Source organism: Myzus persicae, unplaced genomic scaffold (genome assembly GCF_001856785.1).
Source record: "Myzus persicae strain clone G006 unplaced genomic scaffold, MPER_G0061.0, whole genome shotgun sequence".
NCBI classification, from domain to species: Eukaryota; Metazoa; Arthropoda; class Insecta; order Hemiptera; family Aphididae; genus Myzus; species Myzus persicae.
In genome coordinates this window covers 8,074-20,508 of record NW_019100531.1, presented here as the reverse complement: position 1 = coordinate 20,508, position 12,435 = coordinate 8,074, and positions in this window count along the sequence as shown.

The following is a 12,435-nucleotide window of genomic DNA, read 5'->3' as shown; positions in this document are numbered from 1 at the left end:
TCGGACCGGCCTTGTGGAATGTCTTATACGACCACCTACTGGACATGGAAACTCCGTCGAGTGTCTAACTCGTGACATTTGCCGATGATCTGTGCGTCATAGGCATCACCCGCACAGGCGAAGCAGCCGCCACTCTGCTCAATCCTGTGCTAGCTATGGTATCGGCTTGGAGGGAACAAAACAGACTGCAGCTAGCCGCACAAAAACTGATTCCGTAGTTCTGACAAGGAAAAACAAATACGACAACCTGGAGGTTCTGGTTGAAGGACTCGTAATTCCTATCAAACAGTCAATGCGATACCTCGGCGTTGACATCGACACGCGGCTCACGTTCACCAAACATATTCAACAGACCTCCCGCAATGCAACCGATTCAGCGAAAGCCATAGGCAGACTGATGCCCAACCTCGGCGGACCGTTGCAAAGGAAAAGAGCGCTTCTTGGCACTGTGGCAAGCAGTAAGATGCTGTACGCTTCGCCGATTTGGGCCGTCCGCGGTACAAACATGCCGCAGAACTGGCAAGAGCGCAGAGGACCGTTGCACTCCACACAATACGTGCTTACAGAACAGTCTCGGCCGACACCTCGTCAATATTTATTTATATTTATTTATATATATATTTTACGCCAATCGGCAGTTAACAATAGTACATATTATGTAGGTAATAACAATTAAATTAAAAATTAAAAATTAACATTGATAAAGTGTAAGAACTCTATAGCAACAACTAGAGCGTACAAAATAACAAAAGCAGCCTTAGAACGCAGTAAAAACAACTAGGGCACATTTAGGTTAGCGACTCTGAGCATTCTATGAAGTGGATGATTGTAACCATAGGCAGTAGAGTGGTGGGGAATATAAAACTGGTCTAGGTTTCGTGTTCCACGGGTAGGAACTTTGAATGGAATTACAGCAAGTAAATTAGGTGCGTCGAGGGTACCATTTAGAAGGGAAGTTAAAAAGTGTACATCTATATCGGTGCGGCGAGAAGAGAGAGAAGGGATATTAAACATATTACGTAATTGAACATTGTCATGAGGGGACACATCAGTTTTAGTCACAAATGCTAAGTAGCTTTGGAATCGATTTTGTACTTGCTCTAGCTTATGCTGGTGTTGTGCAAGGTATGGGTGCCATACCACAACTCCATACTCGAGAATTGATCGCACTAATGTACAGTAGAGGGAACGAAGACAGTTTACTGATGTGAAATGTTTTGTGTTGCGTTTAATAAATCCGAGAACCTTAAGAGCACGTGCTACTATGGAATCAATATGTTGGTTAAATGAAAGAGAAGACGTATAGAGGATACCGAGGTCTTTAATTTGGAGTACTTGTTTAAGTGGAAAGCCATTGATGGAGTATGTTCTATTGGTAGATGAACGTGATTTAGTGAAGGTAATTGAATGACATTTGTCAAGATTGAGTACCAGTCCAAGACGATCTACCCAGGTAGAAAACAAATTAAGCTCACTCTGTAGAACAGCCTGGTCAGCCGCAGAGTCAATTTTTAAAAATAGTTTGATGTCATCAGCAAAGAGAAGACACTTGGCCCTGTTAAGGTGTTGGGACAGAGAATTTATAAAAAGAGAGAACAGCAGAGGACTTAAGTGCCCCCCTTGAGGAACACCTGATGGAATGTCGATTACGCAGGATGATACCCCAGCCACTTTCACGAATTGTTTTCTACCTGTAATGTAAGATTTGAACCATCCAAGCAACGGATATCCAAGGCCTAGACGTTCTAATTCGTAAATAAGCAGCTCGTGGTTGACCGTATCGAATGCCTTTTTAAAATCAGTGATTATAACGTCTATTTGAGAACCAGATTCAATATTATCAATAATGTACGATAGGAAGGAGACAGCATTTGTGCAGGTAGATTTACCTGGCCTGAAACCATGCTGCTCATCAATCAATACATGATTAAGGCTACGCTTAATGCAATGATAAACGACAGATTCAAATACCTTGGCAATATGTGAGATTATTGATATTGGTCTGTAATTAGTGACGTCTGAAGCATCACCAGATTTCAAAACAGGGGTTATAGAACAGATTTTCCAGATTTCAGGGAATGTGCATTCATCTAGATACTTTCTAAACAAAAGGAACAACGGAATATAGATAGTCAAACGACAGTTGAAAATAAAAGGGGCCGGGATTGCATCCTGACCTGTGGAGGTTTTATTGCACAATGTAGATAGTATTGAAAGAATATCCTCTGGTGAGAAGTTGATATCTGAAGGGAGATCAAATGGCAGCCTACTAGAGCTGTGTAATTGGGATTGGTTTGGGGTAGAAGAACAGAAGACTGATTTAAAATAGTCTGAGAAAAGGTTAGCAGATTCAGAAGGATTGTTTGATGAATTATCGCCAAAGTGTACTGAAATTGGAATTTCAGGATGCTGTTTAAGATCACGTACATATTTCCAGAAACTACGTGGAGAGCTGTACAATGCTCTTTCTGTTTTTCCAATATACGCGCGGTAATTCGACTTTGAAAGATATTTACATTTTGCCCGCAGTTCTGAGAAAACATTATAGTCTAACGATCGGCCTGATTTTTTAAAAGTAAGATGGGTTCGCTTTTTTTGAAAAATTAGTCTTTTAAGTTCAGGAGATACCCAGGGAGGAAATTTATGTTCATGAAATGTTTTGAAAGGTATGAATTTATCAATGGCCTCTGATAGCTTACTATTAAAGAAAGAGGCGGCGTCGTTGGTGCTACGGTTATAAAGTTCTGATACCCAGTCTGTACATAATAAAAATTTATTTATAGGTTCATAGTCTACATTTTTAAAATCCCTAAACTTTCTAGGTTTATTGATACCTTGCGGACTTTCTAACATATAATTAATATCTAAAGGTGGGTGGTATGGATCAGGGATCACTAACGATAGACTAGACTTGTATACTAAAAGTTCGCTCGAATTTGAAAAAACTAAATCCAGCAGGCTGCCATGAGTATTATAATGAGAATTGATCTGGAAGAAGTTTAGGAAAGAGAACGAGTCCCCAATGATCGTGGATGCACGTGTGGAGCACCCCAATATTTTAAGACCAATGTTATCACGTGACCAAATGATGCCTGGCATGTTGTAATCGCCACAAATAATTATGTTACAAGGAGATTATACGGATACTAATTGTTCATCAGTATGTGAGTGCTGTTCATATACGTCAGCAGAAGAATTAGGAGGTAGATAAACAGCACCGATTAAGAATTTAGTTTTTAAAAATGTTAGAGCTATAAATACTTGTTCTACGTTAAGGCAATTGTTGAGTATTAAGGAAGCATTAAGGTTGGATTTTACTGCAATGAGGACACCACCACCACGGGTGGATGGACTTGTATATGTATTCCTGTCAAATCTGAAAATATGGAACCCAACGAAACCTAGTTCAGCATTACCTATGTCTGGTGTGAGCCAAGTTTCAGTTAATATAATTATATCATAAGAATCCAATAAAATAAAGTTGCACCTGAGAGTGTTCAGTTTAGTTCTAAGGCCACGTACATTCTGGTAGTAGGTTTTTAGAGAATTACAAACAATATTAGAATCAGAGGACACATATTTTTTTTGAATAACAACATTAGTATCAGTATTGATTAAGGGTTCATGTGTAGAAAACTTATTAACAAAACTTTTAAATTCATTTAAAAAATTACGAGAAGATGCCAAAGTGTTTTTACAGATAGTACATTTTAAGTGGTAAGAGGCATGCATGTTGGCTGTTGAGTAAAGTGAAGTTGAAGTAGATTTGGTATCTGCTGGCCCTACCGTCGGCCAGCTACGTCGTTTTTTGGCTGCATTTTTGTAACTGACGGGACACCATTGATATACTTCACCACAAGATTTAATTCACCAGACTGCTTTCTACGCTCAAGCTCAGCATGGGATGAGCGAAGAAGTTGACGTTCCAAAGATGTTTTATCCCGAACCAGCCGGAGATTATTTGAAATATTGCAACCATTTCGGATTGATTGCCTGTACTTTAGTAAAAGGTTTTTTGCCTCATCTTTAGATTTAAATATAAGTTTTAACGGGCGTGGCTTCTTAGAAAGGTGACCCCCAAGACGAACTATTTTGACATCTACAGGTAAGGTAGTATTGATTGAGGACAGGGCATTGGAGAGTTCAGTTGTATCATCGATTATTCGCTGACTGGGCGAAGAAGAACTTGATTCAGGAACATCATATGCAATAACGTTTAAATCACACGAATATCTTTCCGAGATTTCACGTAAGACTTTATACGGCAAGTCATCGTTGACAGGAACTATATGGTCAGCTTCAAGTATAGCAATACGAGCTGCAAGTGAGGAGACTTCATTGCGAAGTAACTGGTTGTCATTTTTTAAATCTGCCAACTGCTTAGTTACCGATGCCAAGCTCACCTGAAGTTCGCGGAATTGCGAGGATTGTGATGCTTGTATTCCGGTAATGGCTTGCATAAGATCACCATTTGTAGGGGTACCAGAACGGGTAGCCGGTTTCGAGGCAGTTGTTATCACAGGAGATTTAGATTTGTTGGTAGTAGACATAATCGGAGAAATATAGTACGAAGGTGAGAATATTAATTTGTGGGTGACGACAGTGCAATGACAGGTGAGTGTTAGATATTTGACAATTATCTGTGCCCCTTAAAATATGCAGAACGTAACTCTACAAACACCAAGGTAGCAGAGGCAAAGGTGAACGCTAAGATGATAGCGTGAAGTAGTGGGTGCTGTTAAGCGTACCTTATTTTTGACACCACGAACGGCGAGGCTGTCAGATCAGCTGATTCGCAGTAACAAGATCGCAAACAAATTGATGAAATAATATGCAAACTCACGTGGTATTGAGGACGGCGAAAAACTCAAACGGTCGTAGCAATGGAACTGGACCACAAATTAAGCCGCAAATAGGTACGCACGAAAACTGTAGTACGGTGAGTAAAATCAACACAACGCTCGAAAAACGGAGACAGTGGATAAATTAAACATGGACAAATGTAAAATGTTGACCTCAATGCTACCTGCAGATCTGCTAGGAATAGAAAAGGCTCGACTTCGGGTTCGCCTGGACGACCAGACTGACCTTCACCCGAGCACTGTTAAAAAGAAGGAGAGAATAATCAGCATTGCAGCTCGGCAAGCTCGGTGGGAGAATCAACAAACAGTTCGATATTAATTACCTGGAGTTCATCCGCATGGTTGAGACGATTCTGTCGACCAAAGAAAAGGATGAATACGAAGATGAGGCCTTGCAAAGGGCACAAGGGAATGTGTGCGCTGCACGGTTGTGACTGCCCCGATGGAGAAGGTCGTGGAGAGGGTGGTCCCCTCATAGTGAAGGAGGCCGAGGCCAAGGCCAAAGTAACAAAAAAGGACAGGAAGGGAGCCAAGAAGGCAGAAGAAAGGGTTGCGAAAAAGCCTCAGTCCTCAGGTAGGAGGGACCCTAACCGTATTAGTAGGCAATAAGAGAAAGAGGAAGAAGAAGAAGAAAGCCAAGGAAATGCTGGTGGTGGCCACAGTCACCGAAAGGTGGCCAAGGCCATCAAGAGGGAGAAGGCGAGGGCTGCGGCCATAGTTGTTCTAAATCAGGACATCGAGCTCGTCGATAGGTTCTACGCCGTGGCCAGCTTCAGGAAGAGGCATGATCAGGAAGTTGTTTTCGTGTCAGCGTACTTCAAGTATAGTATCTCGAGCATCTTTAGGTGTTCTGCTGGATAGGGTCAACCAGGACGTCATGATAACGCACCGATGTGAACGTGCATTCGCCGCTATGGTTCAGTCGGCCGGGTAACAACTCGGGTTCAGCCCAGGAGGCCCATGCCGAATCCCTCATCACGAAGAAACACTTGAAGGTGCACAACCAGCCACGTCACTTCGACAGGTACGAGAGACTGGCTATGGGTGCACTGAATATGGATGTAACTCTGACGAGAGGGGGATCCCTGTTGAACTCCGTTTCTGAATGGTTAGGGTTAGTAACCCAACAGCGACCACAGGACCATCAGATTCAAGATCCGCGTTGGATCAGGGTCAGAAGGACCTGCGGTAGGGAAAAGTCGCTTCAAGGTTAGGAAAGCAGATTGGGACAGGTTTAGGTGGGTTCTGGCCCAGAAGGTCATCGGTAAAAATGAGACTATGGTGGGCGGTTGCGGACAGGTAGCGGAGTCTTTGACGGGTACTCTCGGGCAAGCAATGGAGGCCTCCATGCTCTGCTCCCTTCAGTTTATTAGTATAAAACCACAATATTGGGACGCTTGACTCGAGGAGCCCAAGAGGCGTCTCAATAACTTCAGGCGTACCAATGACTATAAAGTCTCGGTTAGGGATCAATTCAGAGCTCAGGAACGAGCACCTGAAAAAGATTAGGTCGAGATAGAGTCGTGGAGGAAGTTTGCTACCTCCATCAACTCAGACATTTGGTGCCCGGTTTACCATTGGTCTTGGCATGGATCTTTGAAGACTAGGATTCCCAACGCTGTGCTCCGCGAGGATGGTACCTTCAGGGTTACTGCCTTGGAGACGGTTGAGTGTTTGCTGAAGAGTCTCATCCCTAAGGACAGGACTGCTCTCGTCTTTGAGAGAGAGTGTGTATGAAAAGTGAAACAAGAGGTCTCGGAGGCCGAGGTTAAGAGGGCCGTCTAGAGGATGGCCCCTAAAAAAGCTCTGGGACTGGATAGGATCACCGCTGGGGTGCTCAGGAAGGCCCGAGCCGTTATAGGTACGCCGCTAACCAACATCTGAAAACAGCTGAGGTCAAAGTTATCAGGAAGATAGAGGATAGGGACCCGATTCTTCCTAAGTCATACAGATCAGTTAGTCTGCTCTCAGCACCGTCAAAAGTGTTGGAGCGGCTTCTTGGTGGATAGACTTGAGGAAAAAACGGGGGGGGGGCGCTCTTTCAGCAGAGCAACATGGTTTTAGGGTTGGCAAGTCTACGATCAGCGCGATCAAGTCGTGCTTGGATTGGATAGACAATACCGAGTGTATGGTGGTAGGCATCTTCTTGGACATCTCGGGAGCTTTCGAAAACCTGAGATGGGATATTTTGATTAGGGACATGATGGATTTGGGGGTGTCCGACGCAACCAGATCTATTGTTCAGAGCTACCTCAAGGGCAAAAGGGCAGTTCGCTCGGTGGAGGGAGCGACGACATCCGCTGATCTCGCCAGAGGCTGCCTACAAGGCTTGCAGTTATAGCCAAGTCTTTGGAATCTTTCGATGGATAGGGCGTTGGTCACCAACAATGACGAAAGGGTTAAGCTGGTGGAGTATGCGGGTGGTTCTTACCGCGGGCTCCGATCTTACCGAAATCTGTGAGGAAGCTAGAGCAACGCTCGGTGCCTCACCCGACTGGACAAGGCTGAGAGGTCTCACCTTCTCAGTTAGAAAGTCTCAAGCGCTTCCCCTGAAGTGTGGACTACAGCCAGGGTTCACTGTTCCTTTCAGAACGGAGGACATCGTGGTTGTGAGTTCAGTTAGGTACCTGGATGTTGAACTGGACAGTAGGAGAAATTTCTTTGCGCACGTGAGTAGCGTGGCAAGAACGTCCGACAATCTCTATAGTAGGCTCAGAGCGGCCTCGTCTGCCAACTGGGGTCTCCAGCAGTCCACCTCCGCCGTAATATGCAGGGCAGTCTTCCTGCTACGTATACTTATACCATGGCGATATGGTCGAAAAGCATGCTTAAACTGAAGGCGATGAAACTCCTCGGCAGCAAGCAGTGGAAGGTCCTCCTCTCTCTCACAGGGGCATACAGAACGACCTCGACGGACGAGTTGCAGGTCGTTGATGGGTAGCTGCCTCTTGATTTGAAAATTCGATGGCACGTGGTTAGGACTAAAAGGAAACCTGGTCTGATCTCGGAGAAGGAGATAAGAGACCAGTGGGATAGGATTCTGGACGTCTGGCAGGATAGGTGGGATGTCAGCGAGAAGGGTCGGTGGACCTACTCGATTATTCCCGACACCAAGAGGAGACTAGAACTTCCCCTCGAGGTGGATCACTACACAAGCCAGCTCCTCAAGGGGTACTGTGATTTCAACGCCAAGTTGGAGTCCTTTGCTGTGTGGGGAACGGGCTCGTTTAGGTGCTAGACTGAGGACGAGACGGTAGACCATGTGCTCTACAGGTGCCCGGTTCTCTCTGCTGAGAGGTGTTGGTTCATCAGCCTTATAGACGAGGACGTATGGCCATGTTCGACCAAGGTGTTTCTGGCTGAAACGTGGTTGCTGTGGGACCAGTGCTAGATATTACAACAAACCACTGCACCTAGTGAGAGGTCTGATACCTAGGTACTGACTGAGTCATCCTGGACCTCAAGCAAGGTACAGTGGCGATTCACCGTCGCCGCACTAGTTTTACCATCAGCCATAAGTATCGCTCAGCGCTAGGGCATGGACGAACGGTGGTAGATGCGAGCTAATAACACGGAGACTCCCGTAAAATGGTCCCAGAGTAATATTCCGAAAGAGGCCGTACGAGATAGCAATATAACGCTTTGAGAGAACTACAGATTCTGTTACGTGGGTTTGACAAAGCCAAGGATTTTAAACTCTCGACAGCAAATTGCTTAAATATGGTTATGAAATTCAAGATTTAGACAAAAAAGAATACCTTAGTATTTCTTCCTAGTAACGATATTAATACTTATACAATTAATCAAGTAAATGGTTAATGTTAAAATAAAAGTTAATGATATTATTTATTGAAAAATGGATTAGCATTTTTCTACATTGAAGCTTGGTTACATAGAATTAAACAAGACCAGAACACCATGATCTGTTTAGAAGATAACACAATCAGTTACAGACTCAATTTTAATCACCTGAAGATTTTCAGAGTCAGTTTACTCAGACTTGGGGGGAAAATCTATTTAAGACCATTGGCTAATAAAGAAAACAACAGCGGGGAGAAATGCCTTGCTTGAAACACCATCAAGTACGCAGACTGCTTCAGATTTATAACCTAAGACTTACTTTGGACCCTAACAGATAAATAAGATTAGAAAAAAGATAGAATTGGCTTCCCAAAACTAGATTTATAAAGAACCTTAATTAAGATTTTATGATCACCTCGATCAAATACTTAGGAGAAATCTGTAAAATTAACATCCACCTGAGTTTGTATTTCAATAGCTTCTAATATAAAATTATGAAAAATCATCAAATTCAAAGTAGCAGAACAGCTAGGACTGAAACCATATTATTCATAAACTAGGCTGGAATTAACAGATGGCAAGTAGCTCAAAGAGTTTGGCAATATGATTTTGGAGCTTATTTAACTTTTTGGTTCTGGAGCTCAGTTTTAACAGCCATGTGTTCAAAAATAAGTTATACAAAAGCAAATATACCTGTAATTCTGTATATCAGTTGTATCACCAGTCTTATATCCAGGCGTGAAAGAACTAATCTTAAACATAGCATGCAAAGTGCCCGTGTCAAGGGAGTGACGAAATATTAACTATAGCCGGAAGCAGATAGTTCATAGCTTATATAGGGACGTCAATGGCAGACCATCAGGAATAGCAGATAGTTTTTAATGCAGATAAACCAAGTTTGACATTATCATGGAAAATGAATAGTAATTTAGGAGATTAAGTGAAAGAAAAAAATATCTGGAATTATGTTTGGAGTGGGAGTTTCATATACGGTGCTAAAATTTTAAGAGAAGAGACTAGATGATTGATATAGAGCCAAAACCAATCTTTCCATCAAAATTAACTTAATATGGAATCCTGTCTCTAAATTGATTCTTCCGGACTATGTCCCAAAAAGACGGATTAAAGGAAAAAAAAGGTTTAGCTTTTACTCAGTTAAGGACGATTTATAGCATCTTTTATATTCAAATTTAAAACGTGTCCGGGGATTAGAAAATAATCTCTGGGACAACGGGAAACTTTATATTTGGCATGAGCTCGGTTTTGAGCAAAAATAATGGATTTGATTTTTTAGAAAACCACAGAAGGAATTTAGACTATACCTAACCTCGGAAACAAAATTAAGGGACACTATAGATTTTAACCAGTTGTAAGACATAAGGAAAGAACATATATCGGGAAAGTATTCATGATGAAAATTAAAATATTCATTCATGAGAGTTATCAAGAAGTGGAAGGTCCCAGTTAATGGAAAATGGAATAACAATTGCAGGGTTACATGGATCACATGGTACAGAGACAATTTCAGATTTTTCTACCAAGATACTGGAGTTTTTAGAAAACACCAGATTAAGAATACTCCTAAGGTGATTCGAGATCTTATTAAGTTGAAAAAAATTATTGATAATAATATTTATAACAAATATGCATAAATATGCAAATATATCATGGACACACTGCATTTTATGGCCCCAAAAAGAGTAATAGATTTGGCCATAGTCGTAATTCAACCATGAGGTACCCGGTATGTTGAATTCGACACATATCATGAATACACGGCCAAGATTGAGAGAGATAATTGTCTTTACACCTGTCACCAAACAACAAAGATGACATTTTGAAAATGGAATTTGACCAATAAATGCACAACATTATTGACTGTGGAAGGTAATAAATCACAAACAACATTATTAAAAATGGCAATGAGAGCACTACCAACTTTATAAAAATTACTTGTAAGCTTTTACGATCATATCGAAGTACAGCATAATTAGAGTTAGTTGAACATCATCATTATTATTAAAAAATTGTCACTTTAACAAGTTTCAGACAAACAAATAAAAATATAGTTAAACAAAGATATATTACATTTAAAACATTATGATTTGGTTCTAAGTCCTCGGCAGTTTTGATAGAAGCTGAGTAACAACTGGACGCCACGGTGTGATTTTTTTGGGGGTTTTTAGAGTTTTTAGAGTTAAAGATCATACCTGGTTGGAGACCCCAGAATCTCTTAAAAATAACTCCATTGGTCTAAAATGAAGGTTTCAAGTACATTTTGCAAGTACATTCAGCAAGTAAATATGGAACGATGCGTATGTTGGATACTTAGTAACCATCTGAGTCAGTGTGATATCAATGATTTCAGAAAACAATTTGAATTCAAGCAGTTTGGCAGTGGCATTAGGATTCAGCCAAAAGACAAAGATATAGGAGAATTTTTGTGCTGGAGCAGCAGATAAACCAGCAGAGGTATCTGAACCAACAATAAACTTAAAATGGACAGACACAATTACTGAATTTGTTACTGTAACTATCGAAATTGTAGATACTGATTTATCGGCTTGACAATATGTAGTCATCCAGATGAACATGTTACAGTTATACTATTGCAGTTCACATAAATCAACTGATTACTTTTAGAAATATTCTTTAACTCAGTTAAAACTGACAGTAATATAGTGGCAATATTGGTTGAATTGTATAATGATTCGGTCTTAATATTGTTGGTATTGAGGTGCAACAATAGACTATCGCTCACCTTTAAACACAGATGAAGTGTTTTATTTAAAATATAATCAATACACATGGGCTTGGTTCAATTTTGAGGTCTATTACAAATAATTTTGGATTAACAATAACCATACCAAAATTTACTTCTAATAATAAATGATTAAGCAAGCGGAACGCCGTAACAATGTAGGTAGGCAAATTATTACACATCAGGTACAAATAACTTAACCAGATAATACGGTCAGTGGCCTTGACACTTGCTGTATTAAGAACCTTATTAAAAAAACTAAATTACTGATTAACACTCAACGGTTCTATAACCCAAGCCGTAATTGGTAGATGAGACATAATTTAATTGAAACTATAACTTTAAATGTCGAAAAAAACAACCCCAAGGGAAAAGGTTTTTAGCAGACTAACTCAACACCAACATCAGTCTTGCAGGCTCACTTTTATCATTATTTATTTATTTGAATTATTTCATTTGTTTAAGGTCATTGTATCTAATTACAGATTTTTTTTTTTAGCTTCTACAGGCCATTAAGGCCCTTCGCTGCTTCTACTATGCCTCTCCATCGGTCTCTGTTGTCTGCATCCTCAATTATTGCAGTTTCATCTACTTGCATTAAGTCTTTCTTTACCCTGTCCATCCAACGCTGACGTGGTCTTCCTCTGGGGCGTGTTTTATTTGGTTTAGATATCATAACTTGTCTCATTTGGCTGTCCTTATCTCGCCATATGTGACCAGCCCATTCCAGTCTCCTTGAGACAAGATATTTTTGGATATTTGGTCCTTTAAAGTTTCTTTCAATATTTGCATTTGTTCTCCTTTCGTACTCCCCTGTTTCCGTATTATACATGGAACCATATTATATTCTTCTGAGGATCTTTCTTTCAAATATTAAAAGCTTTGTCTCGTCCCCTTAAGTGGTGGACCACGTTTCGCACCCATACATTACAATGGGCCGTAAGCAAAAAATATAAAGCTTTATCTTAGTTTCTCTGGAAGGAAGCTTAGATCTGAATAGTTTACTCATTG